The sequence below is a fragment of the Rattus norvegicus genome, chromosome 5, assembly GCF_036323735.1.
Source record: "Rattus norvegicus strain BN/NHsdMcwi chromosome 5, GRCr8, whole genome shotgun sequence".
Lineage (NCBI taxonomy): Eukaryota > Metazoa > Chordata > Mammalia > Rodentia > Muridae > Rattus > Rattus norvegicus.
Window position 1 is genome coordinate 36,289,139 of NC_086023.1, and position 25,018 is coordinate 36,314,156.

Genomic DNA, 25,018 nt, shown 5'->3' on the forward strand with positions numbered 1-25,018 from the left:
TGGGAAGATTATAATGTGCTAGTGTGGAAAGACAATATTGGAAAATAATTACTCTCTTACATTATTCTACAACTAATAATTGTAATTCTAATGGGATTAGTGAAGGGAAGCCCTTATTCTTCAAATTTTAATTGATATGTGGATAAGATAATTTATATCGTGAAGGTCTTCTCCCACACTTTCAATCCAAGCTCTATCCATCATCAGTCTTTTACATACGATGATTGATGGATTTTAGTTCTCAGTGTGTCAGAATGAGTGCTTTGCCTGCAGATATCCATGTTTTATACATAATAAGAAAATGTCAAATGAATATGTAGCAACCATATTAGGGGAAAAACACAAGTGCTCAGCTTTCTTTCTCTGGCTACAGCTGTTATGTTGCTACATATATAGAGATGCCTGGTAAGCAGGATTTGAAAATTCTGCAAATTGCTCTTGCAAACAAGAGTCAGACATTAGTAGCAGGAAAGAGAAGAACTAGATACTGAGTCAATAACAAGCAGTTCCTACAACATTTTCTAAATGTCTGTGACTTTCAAAGTTCCTGAATCCTGGGTATTTACAATCAGACAGTTTACAGAATTCATTAATAATAAAAGAAAATATTATTTTTAGCTCACATTATTCTCATAGATTTTATTAGTTCCTTGTATTGATAAAAATATCATGCACCCCCCAATGAAGTAATAATATATTTACTATCCATGAGCTACTAGGCACTTCAGTGTTTTAAATGTGTTGTCATAACATAGGCCACACATTATATAAGAACAAAAGGAATCAGAAGGTTAACCTATTCCAACCTCACCCCTAGAATTACCGGGAGCTTACAACTTTTCAGTCTTACTAATTTGTTTTGTACTCAGCAAATATAATTAGAATTGTTTAAATTTTTACTGAATGTATTGTGTGTATGGACATGTGTTGAGGGAGCGGAGATAGAGAACACACATGAGCATGTGAGTGCATTGGAACATGTGTGTCTGTCTTAATGTATGTATAGAGGGCAAACAACAATGTGTGGACTCAATTCTTTCCTTCCACAATAGAGGTCCAGAAGATCTACCTCAGGTCATTAGACAACTTAATAGCAAAAACCATTAGCGCTGTCCCATCTAATCAGTTCTAGGTATGTGTCTTTTGTTGTGTGGTTTGAGTTCAGCTAATGGTAGCAGAACATAAAACATCAAGACATAAATTGTTATCATAAAGGTACAGACCTTCTAAGAATTCAAGTTAGAGTTTATTCTGTAAAAAATATTATAAATACAAAGATTAGTCCAAGTTGTTGCTGCATTTCTCTCATGAGCACTTAGTGACTAAACACATATATTTTGTTTGTGCACTGTTTGAAGAAACGATATACTGGAAATAATCAAATGACCATCAATAAGGAATTTAGTTTTAGACATTTCAATGTGATAAAACTTAAATATTGAAATTATACTGCATTAGACATATGAGCATTTTAAGGGTACTATTTCAGAACAAAATGTTGAGGTTCACAGCACAGTTAATCCACATATATAGGAAGGCAAACAGTGGAGATGAATACAAGAAGGGTTAATCATAGACTATTTAGGGAGGAACAATAGATCCTTATGGATATGAAAGTTCAACCTAGTAGTGTAGGTGTTTATATATCAGTGTCATAAATACATCTATGATATTTTAGTGATATATATTTACACTTTTAAATATGTACAGTTCTATATGCAAGACCATCCCATAAGCGAAGACTATAAAGTTCTGTGCCACCATGTTAACACCAACTGAGGATAGTTATCTCACAATTACAAAATTGAAGACATATAGGCTCAGAATGTGCTCAGAAGTAACATGCTGCCCTAGAACATGAAGGAATCAAGGCTCTATTCTTAAGTGCCAAAAAACAAATGACAATTACTTTGGGGATTTTATTATTTTGTTGTGGGTTTTTAAAAGGTTTTTATTGCTTTCTGTCCCAAGCACTTACTCAGGTAAAAATATAGTATTTTATCATTGTTTTTAATAGGATAGTTTAAGGAATAGTCTGGTTTTATACTCCTCAGGCAGAAGAATGTGTTTATTTTTCAAAATTAATAACAAAAATATGTAGTAATTCACCTGAAAAGTAGCAAAAGTAGATACCACAATGGATAATATAATTGATTAATCCTTTTGCGATAAAATAAATTTTGCAAGGAAACACAAATAATCTATTTTTGTAGTAGCAGCACAGGAAATTGTAATCCATCAGCTGGTAGGATTGTATAATAGGCTTAGCAGGAAGGTCATTTGCAAAAAGTTATGAGTAATGATATGTACTTACAATATATACACAAATAGTAAACCATAAACTGATACTCATCATGTGTTTCATTATTTGAAATGCATACAAAAGACTAGAGGTAAAGAAAAGCAAACCTCAATGCCATGGGATTGTGACTGGATTTTACACCTATACTATTTCAGATAGTATCTTAACAGATTAATACATATGAAAGTCATAAATATTAAGTCATGATAGAGAGATATACTTTTCAAAATAATATCAAAAGGCAGAAGCCATTATTCTCCTCACTGCCCTTTTCCTTCAAACTGTCACTAAAATGACTTTTAAATCAAAATCATGATGATGCACTTCCATAATATAATTTTAGTTCAACTACCAAAAAATTCCAATTAAGTACGATTCTGTACTCAGCAGCATGTAGTCTCAAGTAAGAATAGCTTTCTGTGACTCGAGCTAGCCAACTACTTTGATATAATCAGTTTTCTTGTGGTTTTGACCACTAAGGCAAGAATCTTTTCTATTTACTACATAGCATTTTACTGGCATGCAGAATGACAAGATACTTGGAAATATATCCTGAGAGTACTGCTTGATTATGCAATTTGAGAAGGGCTGTCATGTAGCCTTCCCCACACACTGTCAGCTCCTCACATACTGACATACTGTAAGCAGTGTTCCTACCTGGTACATCACAGCTAATGCTCAAGCAGTTGAAACAACTGCCACCATTGCTGGAGCTACCGATGGTGGCACCCGTGTTTTAATTCTTACTAGCACTCATTTATTGTAAAGCATAATAGTTAAAGAGTCTGCCGAAGATTCTCTTTCAACTTCACTCAGTTCTCTGAAGCTTATGATTAATATATACTTTCGTAGATTTGTTGTTACTCTTTCCCTCATGAAAGTTTCACTACCTGGTAAATAAGCATTAGAGACCTGGCCCTGCTCTCTTTACCCTTGTCAAATCCTATCCTTTCCTGGGTTAGATAATAGTTCAGCAGACAGTGCATCAATATCTAAGGTACAGTGTACAAGAGAAGCATGTGCATCAAGAAACAAGTTTAAAGATGATAAAACTGTTATCTCTTTGAACAATTAACATCAGCTAAGCCTGGAAGTCATGTGGTAGGGTTTTGAGAAGACAGTGTGGATTGTTATAGAAACAAAAACACTAGAATTGAGAAATGCAGGAAAGGATGCTTTTACACATGCTCATACATACCATGTGAAAATGTAAATACCATGTAAGGCTTTATTCTACATGTTAAGAATGTTACGTGGGAGTAGAGAAATAGAGCAAACAAGAAGGGATGGAGAAAGAAGCGTTAGAACAGCAAGTGAAACAGCACTATTATTATTATCATCATCATCATCACCATAATAATAATCATCATCATCATCCTTTGTACAGTCCAGTCCTTACACCCTCCATTCTTTATTCCAACAGTTCCTCTTCCCAGTTTTCCTCCTCCATCTCCAAGAGAATGTCCCCACACCCTTATATCCCCCACACCCCACCAGACCTCTCTACTTCCTAGGGTCTCAAGTCTCTCAAGGGTTAGGTGCTTCTTCTCTCACTGAGGCAAAACCAGACAGTCCTCTGCTGTATATGTGTCTAGGGCCTCAGGCCAGCAAGTGTATGCTACCTAGTTGGTAGCTCAATGTCTGAGAGATCTCAGATTGGGACCCATCTCAAGGGAAGGCTCCAAAGGCTAACACCATTACTGATGCTGTGGTGTGCTTAGATATAGGAGAACAACCAGCATGGCTGCCCTCTGAGAAGCCCAACAAGCAGGTGTAACAGTCAGATGCAGATACTTAAACCCAACCAATGGACACAAGCCAGGGATTCCTGTGGTTGAATTAGGGAAAGGCTGGGAGAAGTTTAAGGAGGATAGACACCATAGAGGAAGACCAGCAGAAACAACACTCTTAGTCACTTGAATACAAGAAAATTCAGGACAAGGCTGTGGGAACAGGGCAGTGAAGCAACCTTAAGAGCTGCAGTCCGGGAGTAAGCGTGAATGGGTGGTACACAATCTTTCTCACTCGCTCTTCAGTTTTTTATTAGTCCTGTCTTTATGTGATTCATGAACCTGAATCAATAAGGTGATTCAGGGAGGAGACACAATGATCTAACCTAGAGTGAGATGAGAAATGCTATGTCTTTATAATACCAGAACTGCAGTAAAATTAAATTGTATTACGTTCCTTTCTCTGTGGAAATACTATAATTTATTGTAATTTTATTTGAAAATTTATTTGAATTGTACCTTCATTCATCTCAGTAAAGAGAAAGCATTGTTATAGAAGCTATTGTGGCTGTTGTCTGCTTCAACTCCTCTCTTCATCCCTGAGCTCCCACATACACACACTGCACTCCTGCAGACTCTACCTGTCATATCTAGTTGCTCATAGCAGTTACTGTTCAAATCATTAGCTAACATTGACAGCATTGGTCTGAAGACCAAAGGAGCTAATGTCAGGGCTGATCAATCATGCCTCACTGACACACATTGAAATAATCCTGATGTTCCTTAAAATTCATCATTTTTAAGCAACTGCATTTACAGGTACTACTGAGTAATACTGAAGTAACTTGTGGATCCTTTAGTTTATGGCTCATTGAATTTCAGTGCTATTAATAATCACTATGAGTACTTATTAAAAATAAAGTCTTCTAGTCTTCACTCTAAGGCTGTCTGATTCATTCAGCATCTCAAAATCTGCATTTCAGCATCTAGAATCTGCATTTTTAACAAGCCCCCTAGTGACTATGACATTAGAATTTCACAAATATTATTTAAGAAATGAGCATTTTGAATATATTTTCCCAATAAAAATGAAGCAAGGCACTCTTCTATGGATTGGAAAAAAATTTCCCTAACAATACATCTGAAAGAGAGCTAATATCCAAATTATATAAAGAACTCAAGAAGTTAAACTCCAAAAATCCAAATAACCTAATTAAAAAAATGGGATAGAAAGTAAAACTTAGAATTCACAACAAAAGAATCTCAGATGGCCAAAACACATTTAAATAATTGTTTAAATTCCTTAGTCATCAGAAAAATCAAATCAAAATGACCCTGAGATTCCACCTCACACCAATCAGAATGATTAAGGTCAAAAACTCAAGTGACAGCACATGCTGGTGGTTATGGGGAGAAGGAGAAACACAACCCCATTGCTTCTGTTTGCAAGCTGGTACAACCACTCTAAAGATCAATTTGGAGGTTCCTCAGAAAATTAGAATAGTTCTATCTGAAGACTAGATCACTTTTCAGCATATACACAGAAGATGCCCCACCATATCCCAAGGACATGTGCCCCACTGTGTTCATATCAGCTTTATTCATAATAGCTTAAAGCTTACAACAACCCAGATGTTCCTCAACCAAATAATGGATAAAGAAAATGTGATTCATTTATACAGTGGAATTAAATATGAAGACATGAATTTTGCAGGCAAATGAATGAAACTAGAAAATATCCTGAGTAAGGTAACTCAGTCCCAAAATAATAGACATGCTATGTACTCACAGATTAGTGGATATTAGCCAAAAAGTACAGAATACCTAGAATTCAACCCACAGACCATAAGAAGTATAACAAGTAGAAAGGTTCAAGTGAGGATGTTTCAATTCCACTTAGAATTATTTATTAAGCTTTATTTTAGAATTCAGTTTTGTTTAGTTTTTTAAATTCAGCAAGGAAATTCAGTCCATTGAAAATTTATTTTATGTTGCCAGCCTAGCCTGGAATCCAGTGAAACAACCTACAATCAGGCACATTACTAACTTTTCATAAAAATTCACAAATATTTGTAATATATTAACATTGTATAAGTACATATAACGTAGCACAGGAATATATAAAACATATTTTAGGATATAAAAGCATAATACATATTCTGTGTGTGATATATAGTAAAACACTTAAGGGGACTATACATTTATTGTGATTAAAAATACACAAACACAAAACTCAAACATAAAACTATACAGATAAATTCACATACATTTGTCTAAATAAGTTTGCACTGAACTCAAGGAACAGCACTGCATTTTCAAACGGACTCTATTTAGGAAATGTAAGTCATGAGTCATTACCTCTTATATGAATATTGTGCATCAAGGCAAGCATATGCTTTGATTTAAAAGTGCCAAGAATAAAGCAGGGTTGGCAACCTGAAAGTCTAAGTCCATCCTACATGGCTTTGTCATGTGACTGGCTTGCCCTCCATCCTAGTTCCTATTTCTATCATGCAATTCAGGTTTTGGCAGTAGAAATAAGGTGATTATTTAATGACTGCATTCTAAAAAATCACTGGTTTGGAAGTCTTTTGAATACTCAGCTAGGATTCTGATGAGGGTATTCATGAAGATACTCTCAGGGACACCTTCGTATGGTTGTAACACCATTAGATAATCAGGCGTAGATTCATGTTGCAAAGCTATGGTTGAAGTAGGAGAATGCCATTTACGAAAGGACAAAGTCACCTTAGAAAACAATGTCAGTATTTAGTCAAGACATATTTTCTGTTGTTCTATAACATTTATTTGTTATGTATGAATTTTCTAGACATATCAGTTTGGAAAATCTATAGGTATTCTCATCTTGGTATGTGTTTGATAGCATTAAAGACTACATGGAACAGTAATGTTTAACGAAAATAGATTTATTTATTGCAGTTACGGTAGGGTAGCATCTTCTGACAAGGTGTTATAGGACAAGCAGATGGGCCTCAGAGAGAGGGGAGAACCAAAGGATTTTGACTAAACGCACCATTTTTTCTCATTTAATATTTTCTCATTGAATTTCTCATTTTGTTTTTTTTATTCTTTATTTATTTGCATTTCAAATGCAGTCCCCCTTTGAAGTTTTCCCTCCACATGTTCCCTAACTCCTCCTCTGTCCCCCTGCCTCTATGAGGGTATTCCCCCAGCCACCCACCCAAACCTGCCTCAGTGGTTTAGGGTCCCCTTATCCTCTGTGATCAAGCCTCCACAGGACCTAGGGTGCTCCCCTTCCAGTGGTGCCAGATAAGGCAGTCCTCTGCTACGTATCCAGCTGGAGCCATGGGTACCCCCTGTTTACTCTTTGGTTGATGTTTTAGTCCCTGAGAGATTTGGAGTTCTGGTTGGTTGGTATTGTTGTTTTTCCAATAAGATTGCAAACCCTACAGTTGTTGCCCTAATGTCCCCACTGAGTTTCCCATGCTCAGTCCAATGTTTGACTGTGTAAATCTGAATCTGTACTGGTCCGGCTGTGGCAGAGCCTCTCAGGGCTCCTGTCAGGAATCACTTGTTGGCATCGCAATAGTGTCTGAGTTTGGTGTCAGCAGATGGGATGGATCCCTAGGTCGGGCAGTCTCTGGATGGCCTTTCCTTCAGTTTCTGTTTCACTCTTTGTCCCTGCATTTCCTTTTGACAGGAGGAATTCTGGATTAATATTTATGAAGTAGGTGTGTGGCCCCATCCCTCAACTGGGGACCGTACCTATCCATTGAATATGGTCTCTACAGGTTCTATCTCCCCTTTGTTGGGTATTTGGGATAAAGTCCTTCCTATTGAGTCCTGGGAACCTCTTAGATCCTTGGCATCTGAGATTTTCTAATGGTCAACCCCAGTCCCACCTCCCCCACTGCTACACACCTACTTTCAAATTCTTGGCCTTCTGTACTTCAGCCCCCTCTCCCATATCTGAACTGCACCCCTTTTCCCTCCCCCGCTTATAAATATCATCCCAGTCCCTTGAAATTGATCTATCCCACTTAAATTCTCCATCTCAGACATAACTTTCTCAACAAGGTTTACTACTAGGTACCACAGGAGCAAGCAACATTTTAAATATAACATGCCCATCTTCACTCTAATTTTATGAATATAATGAATGAAGCATTCAAATACCCTTTCCCTAGTTGATATATGGGCAATGAGGGCCTAAGAGGCGAAGAACCAAGCAACCTCGTCATATAAGGCCAAAGCCAGAGCCTAAAATAAAAACTGGCACCTCAAGGCTCTGAGGGACCCCTGCCTTGCCTCTTCAAGATACACTGGCAGTAGGGACCAGGTATTTTAAGAAATCTGTCTGTATATCTCAGTCTGTCTATGGTCATAATAACAATAAACCTGAAAAGTTTTAGTCTATTTTCAAAGCAAAGTTAATAGAGGTTGTAAAATGTCCGTTAGCAAATTGCACCATTCTTTCCCTTCACGCCACTGAGTGCCAGTGGTAAAACATTAATGGACTGTAAAAGAGGAGGAGTTCGCTTTTTTATTTTTGTACCTAATCAACGCTGTCTATAACTTCGTAGCCACACAACCCACCACGAGTTACAATTACAAGCTGGATGCAGTCTAAATATTGGAACTACCAGGAAGGAAAAGTAAACCTTTAAAAGTGGTTATGAAGGCCAGGGGAGAAAACTGAAATCCTTTGATAAGCAGGTTCTGGAGCAGCTGACCTTCTCTTCAAGTCCTGTTTCATCTTGGCACCCAGTTAGGCTTACTTATGCCAGCATGTAAAACAGATTAACAGCCACAGCAGCATAAGGGACTGTAATGGACTTTCAAGAGAACTAGAAAAACAGCGGGCACACTTCCCTATTGCTGACCAGTCATTTCGAAATTTTGTTTGTGAAGTGTTTGCTGAAGGAAACAAAGCCTTGGTGCTTTTTGAGATGTGCTGATCATCAATATCTACCTCTCATTTCTCTGAGAGCTGCAGATTACAGGCCCAGAAATATTCAGGCTATTTATGAACTACAGAAATAAAGACACCATTATCCATGTTCCACTTAAATGAAATATTGTCATGAAATTAGCAAGAGGGGGAAAAATGTACGGTATTTTTTTCTTTATCTCATAGTTTGCAATTCTAGTCATTAAATGTATTTGAAAATAAAGCTGTAAATCATCTTCACCCTAAAGAAAAGGTTGAATAAACAGGAGCCTTGGTTACTGATTTTTCACTCTTCTCCTTCCTTTCAGTAAGTTTGGATGATTACAGTTGAGTATTTTGTGAATTCATATACAAATTATTAACACAAATATAATATTTCTTTTTGCAATTAATCTATTGCTTCAGTAGCACTATTTGTCAGTGGATCTGTCATAATCTAGCATTTCTTTGCTATTTTAAAGGACTCTGTTGTAATATGAAAATAATGCTACTATAATGTACTTATTTCAGAACTCACATGGGTTGGAGAAAGATGAAATGAACATAAATATCCTACATGAAAATCTTCCATGGTGTTCCCTCAAGAACCCACGCTATGTGACTATTTTATTTATGAAATAATGAATCCTTTCTGTTATTGCCAGTAATGTGCTCTGTTTTGGTCTCAGACCAAGACAGGCCTGCTTTATACTAAATACGTGTTATAGCACCTCATATTAATGTGAGTCACTTGGGGGAAAGTCGGCAGTGACTTGTAAAGAATGTTTTCGTAAAAGTCTTTACACATTTTAAACAGGAAACATTTGTAGTCTCATTGAAATTTCTAATATATACTTAAAAGGAAAAATGTAAATGCATTTATGTTTGTATTTTATGGTCAGCTCTAACCCAGTCACTCTTAAAAAAAAGGCATAACCCCACCGGAGTGTGACACTTCCTCTCTAAATAAGGCTTCAGTTGATCATTTGTTCCTTAAAATATTCAGTTGGGGCTACTTTAACAGTCACATGCCATTTCAAATTTAATTGCTTTTAAAAATCTTTACATTAAATTTAATATATAAACAAGGAAAATGACAAAATGGATACTAAAAAATAATAAGTTACTAGAAATTAGATTTTTTTTTAATTATCGTTAATTTTTTTATAGTCCAGTCGTTATCCCCCTCCTGTTCTGCCTTCTGGCAGTTCCTCATCCCATTCATCTTCACCACACCCCCAACTCAAAGATTTCTTCACCACCCCTCCACTCCACCAGGCCTCCCCACTCTCTGGGGCCTCAAGTCCTAGCTCAGACAAGGCTAAGCATGTGGGTCATTAGCAGAGTACATGTTTAGCGTGTCCAAGACCTAGTGATACTCAGAAGCAAATAGATAAAACAAACACTAAGAGGTAAACATGAGTACCAAGGACCTCAGTGTTGCACAGACAGCCATATCTTTCCAATGGATAGGGCTTTTGCTTCATGAAGTTTACAGCTAGACAAGACACATGGTCCATTCTCCCTTACAGCAGCCCACTCAACGCCATGCAGTCGTTTCAGAGCTAGCCAGCAGAGATTGGATATTTTAGCTTAGTCTTTATCCTACAACTAAGTTAAATTGTGTGCTATCTTCCATAATATAGTCTTATCCTCTAGTTCTGGTGAGCAACCAAGAAGAAGGACAAGAGCTTTTGTTATTGGTTCTGTGTCTCTTTGGGACGGGGGGGGGCGAGGGGGAGAGGCGTTGCCCTTGGAGCCTCTCTGACCCACACATGGGAAGATATGTCATAATTGGAATTGAAAACTATCTTCATTAATCCATTGCTACTAGAATCAGCACTATCTAGTTATTAAAGATAACTCTTTCAATCTCCCTTTTGTATTTCTATATGGTTATGCTCATAAACTAAATCTGCTCTCACTTTTACTCAAAGAAGCCTCTCTTCGCAATGAACAGGGGTGAACACAGATTCACAACTGCTCAGGTGTCGGGGAGTAAGTCCTGGTTGCCAGCTAAGACTTAAACAAGATGTTCCTACTACAACTTGTATGGCTCCCAGAATATTCTGATATAGTGGATGAGTTATAAGTTGAGGGGGCTATAATGTTATCTGAACACAGTAAAACCATTGCAATCATTAATAACTGGTTTCTTGTATTGGTCCACGCAAGAGCAGAAATTCATGGACGAGGAGGGAGGTAGCATGAGGCCCTATCCTTTATTTCTGAACGTTTAGCTATTGATAGTTTCCTGAAGGTAGTAAATCATAGTCATCAGTTGTTTACCCACTGCTGGCCTTGCACTAGACTCCTGTAAATAGCACCAAATGAATGGACTCATAGGCATTCCAGATCTCAAAACAAAAGGCTAAGGCATGAACACTGGAGAGGTATTTGTGGAAAGAAGAGGAATGGGATGCTAGAGGGGTCACTATGCATACAGTCATGTGCAAAATGGCCTAAAAATAAGTTTAACAAATAAAAATAAATAGCTTTTAAAAATAACGTAGGTTATTTTGAGGTAATTTGTGCAGACTAAAATACACTGCTTTGTAGAATAAAATGATTCATATATAATACAACTCTTCACGTTGTACCATCAATTTTTGTATCTACTAAAATGCTGAAGTATATTTATTGTGATCTTGGGTCCACATCTTCTCAAACATGGAAAACATAAACAATAAACATGAGGGTAAGAAAACATCTGAAAATGGATGCAAAACCTAAATTGACCATTTTAATACCTTCATTAATAATAAATTTAGAAGATTAATTTCTAAGATAAAATATTACTTTCAAATGTGAGTAGATCTAAATGAATCCCATTCTCACCAACAGACACTTCACAATCCTTGCATGAGTTATTGTTATAGAAGACCCATCTCCCCTATCATGGACTAGTCTTGCATTCAACTTCTATTAAAGTATAATTTGTTTTGTATCATGTTACTTTGTTCTTACTGCATTTCAGACTTTAAGTCAGGTCAATATAAAGAGCAGAGATCATATTCAGAACCTGAAGAAATTGTGTTTGTAACTTAGCATGTCTTAGTAATTTTTAAAAACATAGTTTTTCTTTTGAATGACTTTAAAACACGTATTTCAACTTTAAATAGCTTTAATCTCTATTTCTTACCCACTGCATTCATTGACTTATTTCTACAGTAAATATGCGTAAGCTACTTGCCTTTGCATGATAGCCTTTTATTGCATGAGAATATCATAGGGTGCTCTACAAAATTTTTCTAAATCAAGTTTGTTCAATGAAAAAACAGTAAATAAACATGGATAAATACAATTGTGATAATCAAACACACGAAAAGCAATCTTTATTCTTGCAACCTTACATTCTATCTCTATAGCTATATTACCTACCATGACCAATTTGCAATAGGAAAAGAATATATTTTGCCTCAAAATTTTGGAAATGTATCACCATGACTATGCAATGCTGTGCAGCCTTATGCAATCGCTAAGAGCCATAGTGGATGGAGAGGGAAACAGAAGGAGGAATTCTGCCCAGATATTTACTTCTAAAACACATTAATGAAGACAAAAGACTGATTTTCATCGTTAATATTTTTCAAATATCAGTAGTAGCTGGGGCTGAATCATTTAACCTTGGAAAATATTTATCTGGAACAAGATTAGTCTAAGTTCAGGTATATCATGGAAAAGAAGTGGCATATTATAAACCACATGTTAAAAGAATATTTCGAACTTTCTAGAAAGCAACACTCCAGGTAGCCATTCAGAGTATGGCCTCTAAGATTTAGCTTCTGTCCTGGGGAGAAAAATCTATTGTCATTGAGATCGTGTTGCCCATATAGTAGAGACTACTAACATCATAATCATTTAAGCTGACTACACTAGCAGAGGTTCTGTTTTTGGTAACAATTTCCATTTGCTTTATTCCTCATAGTTTTTAAATAATAAAAGAGAGGTGTTTTTTATGCAATAAAAGTCTTATTTGTTTCAAATCAATTATTTGGCAACACATTGTAAAAAAATACCTTAAATATTGTGTGAGTGTATATCGTGCAAATGGAGTATGACTGTGGTGTGTGTGTGTGTGTGTGTGTGTGTGTGTGTGTGTGCGCGCGCGCGTGCGTGTGTGTGTGTGGTGTGGTATGTGTTAGGACAAGGGTCATGATTGTGTATTGAAGTCAGAATTCAGATATCCATCATTTTGATTAGGATAACCTTTATCATCAGCTGAGAGAGTTCTCTCTAGAATGTAATGGTAAACAGAGTACAATTGTAGCCAAGTACTATAGGGAAAGCTATTAAATACCCTCCCTGCCTCGGCTGTGTTTTCTGTTCACAGTCACATATGCTCCATCCCTTCCTAAGAGAAAATAATTGTGATAGAATATGATAAAAGAAAAGACTGTGTCAAGATGCAGCAAAGTAATATTATTTTATTAACAGCATTGAAGCCTTCAATTATGAAAATTGAAGAAATACAGTGAAAATAAAAACAACAGAAAGTGTTACAAAGCAATAACTGATATGCATTTTTAATGTGTTTATATAGTCTTGAATTTAATGTTTTCATATAGTCTTACATTCTTATTTCACCAATTTTTTTTAAGGCAGAGTTTGTAGTCATATAAATGAGATTATGTTGCATATTATTTTGACCTTTAAAAAATGACATTTGCTATGTTAACCAGGCAGGTCTCAAATTGGTAATCCTCTTGTCTTCTGGAGTGCTACAACACAGGAACATGTCTTTATGTCTGGTGGCTGCTTGCTATTGATATTTTTGCATTAAAGATTTTAAAAGAAAACATCCCTTGCAATAATGTTTATTGTAGGCTGAATGAAGATACTGGAGTAAAGAATACACTCTAAAAAGTAAATTAGAAAGAGAAAAAACTTCAATTTGTGACATCTGAATAGACTATTGATTTCTTCTGTTAACTACTTTTAGATACTGAATTCAGACACACATTCATATGGTAACAAGAATTATATTTTTAAGAGTTAATTTTGAATAAGATTAAACCATATGATAATGTTTAGCTCACTATTTAGCTCATGTAGCTATTTCAATATTACCTTGGCTCCTCTTCATATTCATTCACTTGTCATGTTCAGCTTTGATTTTTAAACAGTATTATTCATATTTTCAAAAGTTGTACAAGACTGTAAGGATGAGGACACTACATTTTAAATTATAGTCAGTGCAAAAAAGTAATTTTTAATTGGCAAATATGTTTTTAAGTGAGTGATTCAATGTTTAAACTGATTGCTGTTCTTGCATGAAGATGTTAGTTTTGATTTCCCAGTCCCATATAAAAGCAAAAAACACAGTGTCTCTACTTGGAGATAAGAGGAGACAGGAAAATATCTAACACCTCATAGATCAGCTAGCTTAGTGTACACAGAAGGGGGAGGGGATAGAACTGTATCCCAAACAAGGCAAGGATCTGCAACTAATGTTATTCTGGCATCCAAACTCACTCTGGAATTCTCTCTCTCTCTCTCTCTCTCTCTCTCTCTCTCTCTCTCTCTCTCTCTCTCTCTCTCTCTTCTCCGCGCATGCGTGCGTGCATGCACACACGCACACACACACACACATACACACACACAGAGACAGAGAGACAGACAGAGAGAAACAGAGAAAGAGAGACAGAGACACAGACAGTGACAGACGCAGAGACACAAAGCCAGAGAGAGACAGACAGAGAGATCACTAATGACTTTTGAAGACCTGTTGGTAGGTTTAAAAGGAAAATTATGAATCATTAATTCACTCAAGTTGTGCATCAGTAACCTCATTGATTCAGTTTGCTTCCAAAAGTCAAGATCTAATTGTAACCTGAAGCTAAAGAAACCTGAGCAAGAGATAGTGAATGGGAAAAGCCACTGTCTGAATAGAAAATGGCTTTTACATTGATTTATTTAATTTTGCATACAAAGAATATTCACAAAATTAAAGTAATTATTTTCATGACTAAAGGAATGATTAAGCCCTGAAGAACACTGGCTGCTCTCGCAGATAAACTGAATTTTTCCCATCCATCCATATATAAGAAGAAACTGTATAAGAAATTTTTTATTATATTAACACTTCTGTGAAAATTATAATCCTCACAAAAATCATACAGGAGTATAATGACAGTTACATCCAAACATTCATCCAGAACTTCAAATATAAAAGTTGTAAACACACATAGTTAGGCACTTGAAATTCAGTATATGATTAAGGACAGAGGATTTTTGCTTCCTATATAAATATGCTACAATACTCATGTCCATTTTAGCAAATGAAACTTAATTTGACTTACTTTTTATTATCTGCATTCTTTGATCTAGCATTCTAGAACACATGTCTTTCATTATTGACCATTTACAACTTATCATGTCATAATTTTTCTTCTTCAGTGCTTGCAGTAGCCTCCTTCCCTCACACACTTTCTAGAGATTTCAAGTTTCACATTTAGACTTAGGCACCTCGCTGTGCTACCTACTGCCTCATTCTTAACCGACATGTGTCTCTACTGATTTTTTATTTTTCCTCTCTTTCCTCCCTTGCTTTTAGTCCTTGTTTGCTTAGCTACTTCCTTTGGTTGAGCCTGTCCTTTGTCTGTGTACTATTAAGTACCTTCCTTCTGTTCCATTTCCAATTTACATGTTGTTATTTCTACATTACCTTCTCTTTGCCCTGCTCTAACACACAACACCCTACTGTATTTACTTGAATTCCACCTAACCTTCATGTCATAACGTCCCATTTTCTGGAAAAGTATGTTCAGCCTCGTTCTAACAGTCATTGTTGTTGTTGTTGTTGTTGTTGTTGTTGGCCTCTGTCTGTGTGGTATACATTGTTTGTCAACCTTATGTTCTCTAATACCCTTAAAATAATGAAACCGTGCTAATGTAGAATCCAGGCCTAAACCTTAGACAAATAACTGAGACAGTTAGTATTGCTGAGAGTAGGGAAAATAGTCTTCCTCGGGGAAGAGGACACCAAATGTTATCTAATACCAAAAGGTCAGGCCTGGAGATATATATATATATATGGCACCGTACAAACTAAGAAGATTGTATTTTTATGTGTTCAGATATGTTTAGGAATAAACACAGACAGACAGACAGATGCACATGCATGCACAGACACACACACACACACATTCACACACACACACACACACACACACACACACACACACACAAAGACTTATGTAACAATAATTGAAGAAAAGGAGGCCAAGAATTTGAAAGAAATCAAGGGGGAAGGAGATTCAAGGAAGGCTTTGTAGGAAGGAAATAGAATGGACAAATAATAATTACAACTTCAAATATTGAAAAGTATATTTTAAAAATGTACCTGTTAAAGTTAAGCCAATACCATCCTCCCTCATTATCCCTGTCTGCTGAACTTTCTCTTAGTCTATAAATATCCTAGCTAAGTAAGTATCTTTTCATGTCCAAATGATCCGTGTCACTGTGTATAACTTTTTTGTTCTTCACTCATTTTTATTCTTTACATTACTAGTTTCTCAGAATAACTTTCAAAAGTCCAAAGCATACAGATGTGCCCTAAAGGCTGAACCACGACGATGGCCATGAGTGTGAGGCAGCCTGGGCCACTATTATACAATGAATACCTGGGTAGCCTAGTTATTACACAGTGAGTTCTCTGTCCCTCCTTTAACATCCAAAGCTCCACTACAGAAGAGCATGATTAGGAAGCTCATTTTCTTAACTGAATGTTACACAAGATGCCCTATGTTCCCCTACATATTTGTTTCCCTGATAGTCATGAAGCAAGATCTCGGGACTTTCCATTTTCTAGCATTGAGGTCATCTGATTTCCCTCAGGCATCTTGGTAGAAAGGGTTTTGCCATCACTCTGTTGAGGATTCACTTGGAGTGTAAGACAGGCCAATTACCTTTTGAACTCTGTTTTTGAGTAAACAGAGCAGAGTGGAACAGTGGGAGCAGAAGGAATGTTCTCAAGAGCATATTAGCATAAAGCAATTAGGCAATGGTAATGAGAGTTATTCTCTGCTGTTATGGCAACAACTGCCAGTGACCACTGAAACAACCTCACTTAGGAATCTTTGCCTTGTTCTTCTTGGGAATTCTCTGCCCCAGCTGCCCTTGTCCCTTAGGAACAAATTTCTAATTCAACATAGGCATTTAACACATCATTTGTTAACCAGTAACTTTGTGTTCCTTTCACTGAAAATGTAAAATATTTACCTGAGTCATTCCTGCTTGGTCACCTCCTAATAGGTTCTCACCCCTTTGCCTCTGAAGTAACTCAGTTAAGTGGAGACTTGACTTTATTTCTGTAAGATACATTGTTCTAAAAGCACACATTTGCTCTCCTTGGGACTTCCTTTCTCGCATTGCAACTTCCAGCCCAGTGTATTTCTTCTTATGTTATGGTAAGGTCTGTAGGGAATGAATATGGCGGGTTCATGACAAACATGGCAATAAACTCTCTAGTGTAGTCTTCAACCTTTGATGCTTCCACTGCAATATCATGAGTCTTTTCATACACTCCCAACCCCACAGCAGAACTAGGTCTTGGCACATTGCCCACGATGCCAGGAGCCAGAAGATACTAATGACAATAAGTAGGAGTGCCGACTCAAAGGCAATATGTGTCTGTAAGAAATAGAAGAAAGGAAACCACACCTCCTAATTGGTAATGTCCATACAGTGGGTTATGTTTGCGCATGAGAGAAAATAAGCACCATCCAGAGTTTCCATTTCCATAGAGTGTAGAATAACCAATCCCTGTAAAGTGGAAGCCGTAATGGAAGTCTCTTGGTTTATTTTGACTTTTCTGTCTTTGAATGCACACAGGCTGAGAGATTGTAGTACTTTAGTAGACAAGTGAAGTTATACCAAACCTGAACAAGGAATAGATATTTAGAGAGCAAAAGTCTGATGAAAAGGTGGGCATATACTCAAAAGATGCTCCAACATACAGCAAAGACACATGTTCCACTATGTTCATAGCAGCCTTATTTATAATAGCCAGAAGCTGGAAAGAACCCAGATGCCCTTTAACAGAGGAATGAATACAGAAAATGTGGTACATCTACACAATGAGTACTATTCGGCTATTAAAAACAATGACTCCATGAAATTCATAGGTAAATGGATGGAACTAGAAAATATCATCCTGATTGAGATAACCCAATCACAAAAAAAAAAAACAGACATGGTATGCACTCACTAATAAGCGGATATTAGCCCAAGAGCTTGAATTACCCAAGATACAACTCACAAACCACATGAAGCTCAAGAAGAATGACAAACAAAGTATGGAAGCTTCAGTCCTAATTAAAATGGGGGAGCAAAAATATTCATAGGAGGAGATATGGAGACAAAGTTTGGAGCAGAGACTAAAGAAATGGCCATTCAGAGCCTGCCCCACCTGGCAATCCAGGCCATATACATACAGCTACCAAACCCAGACAATATTTCGGATGCCAAGAATTTCATGCTGACAGGAGACTGATATAGCTGTCTCCTGAGAGGCTCTGCCACAGCATGACAAATCCAGAGGTGATATGCTCGCATTCAACCTTTGAACTGAGAATGGGGTCCCCATTGGAGAAGTTAGGAAAAGGATTGAAGAAGTTGAAGGGGTTTTCAACCCCATAAGAACAATACCAACAAATGACAACTCCCAGGGACTAAACCATCATCCAAAGGGGTACACATGGACAGACCCCTGGCTCCAGCTACATATGTAGCAGAGGATGGTCTTGTTGGGCACCAAAGGGAGGAGAAGTCTTTGATCCTGCCAAGGTTGGACTCCCAGTGTATAGGAATGTCAGGGCAGGGTATCGGGAAGGAGTCTGTTTGGGTGTGGGAAAAAAATAACATTTGAAATGTAAATAAAAAAATCCAGTAAAAATAACCAAACAAAAAACTAATCACAAATACTGGACTTAACTGATGTTATGTACAAAATTTATCTATCATATATTTACAGAATATTTCACCCAAACACAAAAGAATATACCTTCTTCTCAGCACCTCATGGAACTTTATTTAAGGGAAACTTTGAATTGGTGCCAAAAGTTTAATTCACACAGTAAGTTGAGGCAGGATAATAACCTTCACATTAAAAACCAGCCTGATCTATACAGCAAATTCAAAACTAAGCAGGACTATAAAGAATGCCTCAAAGGCTCTACACCAAACCCGCTGTGTTGCATATCTTGAAGAAAAAAAAATACAGCTATGTTGAACAATTTTTATGTTAAACAAAAATTTTCTCAGGTAAAAAAAATGAAAGATAATTATGTTTCAATGAAAGCTCTTTTGTAGCACATTACATTCAGTGATATGTAGCTCCCATTTTTATAGAGGCAACTACAATACATTTTGTGATCATCTTTGGTCTGTCACATTGAATTGACAATTTAAAGAGGATTTTTCATTATCTTCAAATCCAATGAACTGAATGGGATGCTGTGTGGCTTTTAGCACCACCTAATTCTAGATATCTGAACTGGAATTCCACCACCGTGCCAATATTTCTGCCATTCCAATCCTACAAGTGGACGATATTAAATATTAATGCTACTGTGTTGTGGAATGTGTGTGGAGTTTGATGGTACAAAGCCACCAAATGAAATATATTGAATGATGCATCTTTTTATTAAATCCCTTCTCTTATATATATTACTATGCACATTCCAAACAAACATATATTCAAGAACCTTGGGTAAAGGCAGCAGGACCAATTAGGGAGAAGAGGCAGCAGTCTGTCTCCTTCTTCCTCTTAAGGTCATTCAATGCTGAAGAGAATTAAGCAACACTTTGTTATTGGACATTAATTTGTGTGGAAATCAGATAAATATGTGTCCATGTTATTGCATGTCCATCATTAAATAATGTATCAATGTTTATCAACATTCAATCCTTAAAAATAGTATGCCTTATATGATGATTTAATTAATACTATTAATAAGAGAATGACCCACATCAACTACATCATTTAATCTTCTGGTTTTTTTTAAATAAATTATACTAAAACTAAAGGAGTTTTAGAATGACTTCCAAAGTACACAAGCTACTATATCAATTTGGAACAATAGTAAGCAAACTATTCTGAAATGTTAGCTCCTTTACTTCCAAACACCTACATTCATTTTTTTTTACTTACAAATTTGCCTTTCTAAATTCAAATGTCAACTGTAAAAGATATTTCTAAAATGATTAAGTCCTAAAAGGTTTTGGGAAGCAACTTGGTAATATGTTATTTCCTTCTGCTACTACAGTGGGCCTATGTTTTGATCACTTTTCAAAAATGTGGACACTGCAAAGTGTTTGTCCAATACAGACGGGCTACTGCATTTTTATTCCCAGCATTCCCTCTGGTAGATCTTTCATCAATGAGCTGTGAAATTCTTAATAGCAAAATCATTGCACACATTCATGACTGTCTTAGAAAGAAGCCTATCCTCCTGATGGTTGCCTTAAACAGTCTGAACCCTAGTGTTCAGATACAGAAAAAAAAAAAAAACAAAAAAAAAAAAACAAAAAAAAAACCTCATGTCAGCTATGTCAGCTACTGAAGCAAGGAACTACCAGCTTCCCAGAAACACATTACTCTTGCAAGTCACATGTAATTATGCTTCCCTTAAAGTTTAGTTTTTCTTCGTCAAGTTATCTTCATAATTTTTCTTTCCCAAAATTGAAGAGTAATATATCTAATAAATATGCATGTATTGCACCTCTTTCTTGAAATACATTAAAGCCTTGATAACATCTCTCATAAATCTAACCTAAACACTACAGTTTCATAATAAATCTAGTGATGCTACTTGTATGATATCACCATGTTTGATTATTTGTTCTAGCATACAATTATTATAATCAAACAGAGAACCTATTAATTTAAAAATATAGTATTAAATATATTTGTCTACATACAGGGGCTCTTCATAAGTGTGAGGCCAGCGTGGTCTATATACTGAATTCTAAATACCTATGGTTACATATTGAGAAACTATCAAAAGTTCCTCCCACAATTGAAATGTATTCTTTGGGTATGTATTTTAAACAAAGATATTGGCTGTGGCATTATTTATCACAGCTCATTTCAACATCAAGTTAATGGAGGTTCGATAAACTTCTGTTGACTCATTAGAATTGTAACATATCCATCATACGATATAGGTCTGTCCATGGCCTGTGTATTGCCTGTGGGTTTCAGGATTTTATAATGAATACTTGTTTTTTAGATGGGTCTATGAACATTTCCCCAAAATACAATGAACATAAACACCAAAGAATCTACATTTCACCAGTTAGTGTCTATTTTTCTCATATGTATTTGGTATGTAAATGCAGCATATGTAATGACTTCTACATTCTGTGTGTGTTTGTGTGTACATGAAATTCTGTGTAACTGGATTCATACTCATGGAAAAAAATTTATCACCCTTCATATGATAGCATATTTCCATATCACAGGTTACATTCAAAAGGAGATCCTAAAAAGAGAATTTTATTGCATGACTTTATTGTATTATATTGCCCTGTATTGATGTCCTGTAGACAAAGGAATTGGAAAAGAAACAATACATATATAATGTTAAAATATGTTGCTATTTACAAATGGCGTACCATACTGTTCTCCAATCAGGAATATGTGACAGATGCTATTTCTACAAAGCATAATATTAAAGCTTATCTGATAAAAATGGTTCTATTACAGAAGAGTTTCTATTTCCACTTCACAGGATGAAAGCCACTTTGCATCTCCCTTCCTATGTTCACAAACCTAATTTTCTTTCTTTCCTTCTCTCTCTCTTTCTTTCTTTCTCTTTTTCTTCCTTCTCTTATTTCATTCAGTCATAATTTACTTCTTTCTTCAGTTTATCTTTTATTCCCTCTTTTGCATAATATTCACGAATCTTATTTTTTTCTTGTTTTTTTTCTGGCTTTTTTTTTAGATTTTATTTCTCAAATAGATTCTGCTATAAAATTAATCCATTATGATCTAGTTGTAGACAACTATCCCTTTATCTTAAACTATTATTTTGCCAAAGATATTTTCTGTTCTTGAAAAATTCTTTTAATAACCATATTACTTGAAAACAAAACTATATTTTCAATTGTTAGCTTCATTTTGTGTATATGTGTGTATAAAACAGTATTTTTAAATTATTTTGTGTCCCCAGATTTTTAAATTTACATGGTTGGTCCCTTTTACTTCTATTGTTTAGAGTATTGATTGCAGAATTTTATAATAAAATCTTAAATTTGCCCATTTTGGAAGTAGTTGTAATTTTGTCACCTATGAAACATCCAGTTTCACAGACTACGTAACTTAAGCCCCTGAGAACAACAGAAATCTGTATTTACAAATATATTTTTCTAGTATCTTTAAAGGGAATGAGTCCTTTTGTTTACAATGCCATGATAGTAGGTCAGCTTGGCCGACAAATTAAATAGATCCCTTGTTTTCAAAAATCATACATGCATAGTTATAGATGACATATATATATATACATATACATACACACACACACATACACAATGGTGATTTGGTAAAAGAGAGAGAGAGGAGAGGATGAGAGAGAGAGGGAGGGAGGGAGGGAGAGAGAGGGGGGAGGGAGAGGTTTCCCTGTTAAATATACATGGGCCTCTTTCATAATTTTAGGTTGTGTATAACTTTTTCTACCACACAGAAATATTTGTTCATTCCAAAAAATACCAATGGCAGATTAAAAGCAAACCTAATTCTACCATAGTGAACTAATTACAGGAGGGTAGGCCCTTCAATACATTACCACATAAGTGTGAGTGAAAACTTCTTACAAAAGTTACTACCCAGAGCTCCCTCCCACACAGTTTGCAGGCAGCTCTGCTGAAGAGTTTCCTCTTCCCCAGAAAGTGTTTCCTAATAATAATCTTAAAAGAGGGGCAGAACTCTTTCCAACTGAAGAGCCTCCCTTTTCTCATCATGAGTAAAAGTTTTGATTTGTAGGGAATATTAATAACTTGAACCATAAATATGAGAGTCAGCATGTCCCCATGCCTATGACATTCCTCTGTAGTTAGTATAGTAATCACATTGTGATTTAAATATTAGATGGTAATTAAATCAAAGACAAGAGTCTTGACAAAGATGACAAGGTTATTAAGAAACAGGACAAGAGTATGATGTGAATTCAGAGACAGTAATAATATTACTGTTTTTTCTAAATATTTGCATTTGCAGAGAGTACAATCCATAATAGCTAGATAAAATACAAAATGCAGTGGGACAGGTATCATATTTCCGTCTTACATGACATGAAGAAGTTCTAGGTGTTCTGTATTTAAATACCTGAGTAAATCCTAGGAAGCACAATGGGCCATTCTGTTGGTTTTTATTTGGTTTGGTTTGTTTTATTAATCATTTTATTGATTTACATTTCAAATATCCTCCCACTTGGTCTTCCCTCCGCAAACCCCCACTCCTTACCCCTCCACTTTGCCTCTAAGAGGGTGTCCTCACATAGACTCACTGACTCCTGCCACACCCATTTAGCATGCCCATTTACTGGAGAAACAAGTCTCCAAAGGACTAAGTTCCTCTAGTTCCATTGATGCCAGATAAGGCAATCCACTGCTACATATGTAACAGGACCCATGCACCTACTCATGCATACTCTTTGGTTGGTGGCTTAGTTCTTGGGAGCTCTGAAAGATCTGGTTGGTTGATACTGTTCTTCCTATGGGATTGCAATTCCCTCCAGCTTCTTCAGTCCTTTCCCCAGTTCTTCCATTGGGGTCCCAGGGATTAGTTCAATATTTGGCCGTGAGTGTCTATCTTATTCAGGTGCTGGTGGAGCCTCTCAGAGGACAGCTATACCAGGCTCCTGTCTTGGCATCAGCAATAGTGTCAGGGTTTGGTGTCTGTAGATGGGATGGATCACAAGGTGGGGCGATCTCTGGATGACCTGTCCTTCAGTCTCTGCCTCACTTTTTTCTTGTCCCTGCATTTTCTTTAGACATTAACAATTCTGGGCTAAAGATTTTATCATAGGTGAGTGGCCCAATCCCTCACCATGTCTAACTATTAGAGGGAGTTTCTTCAGGTTCTATCTCCCCTGCTGTTGCAAATTTTATCTAGTGTCATCCCCATTGGGTCCTGGGCACCTCTCACTTCCCTGGCATCTGGAACTTTCTAGTGGTTACCCACCCACCCATTCCACAGTATATGCCCCCACTGGTACATATATCTACTCTTTCTCCTAGCCCTCTGGACTTCTCTCTGGTCTTTTTTCATACCTAATCCTGCTTTCTATTTTCCCTCCCCTTTCCCTCTCTCATCCAGGTTCTTCCCTCCCTCTGTCCAGGGATTATTTTGTTCCAATTCTAAGTGGGATTGAAGCCTTTACATATTGGCCTTCCTTCTTGTTAAGCTTCATATGTTCTGTGAGTTGTATCATGCATATTGTGAGCTTTTGCGATAATATCCAGTTATCAGTGAGTACATACCATGTGAGTCCTTTTGGGTCTGGGTTACCTCACGATGACATTTTCAACTTCCATTCATTTATGTACAGGATTTGTAAAGTCATCATTTTTAATAGCTGTGTAGTATTCCATTGTGTAAATGTACTACATTTCCCATATCCATTCTTCCGCTGGGGAACATCTGGGTTGTTCCAACTTCTATCTATTACAAATAAGGCAGCTATTAACATAGTAGAGTGGGTGTCCATGGCACATCTTTTGGGTGTATGCCCAGTACTGCTATAGCTGGGTTTTCAGGTAGAACTATTTCCAACCTTCTGAGGAACCTCCAGATTGCTTTCCAAAGTGGTTTATCAGTTTGTAATCCCACCAGCAAAAGGGGAATGTTCCCTTTTCTCCAAATCCTCATCAGCATCTGCTACTGCCTAAGTCTTTGATATTAGCCATTCTGATTGACATAAGGCGGAATCTTGGGATAGCTTTGCCCTGCATTTCCCTGATAACTAAGGATGTTGAACTTTTCTTTAGGTGCTTCTCAACCATTTGAAGTTTCTCAGTTGAGAATTCTTTGTTTAGCTCTGTACCTCATTTTAATAGGCTTATTTGGTT

The 25,018-nt window shown here is 36.5% G+C and overlaps 1 protein-coding gene across 2 annotated transcripts in view; it reads left to right on the forward strand.

Moving 5' to 3' along the window:
* Positions 1 to 25,018, forward strand: part of Mmp16 (matrix metallopeptidase 16) — a 243,988-nt gene that overhangs the window by 179,874 nt on the left and 39,096 nt on the right.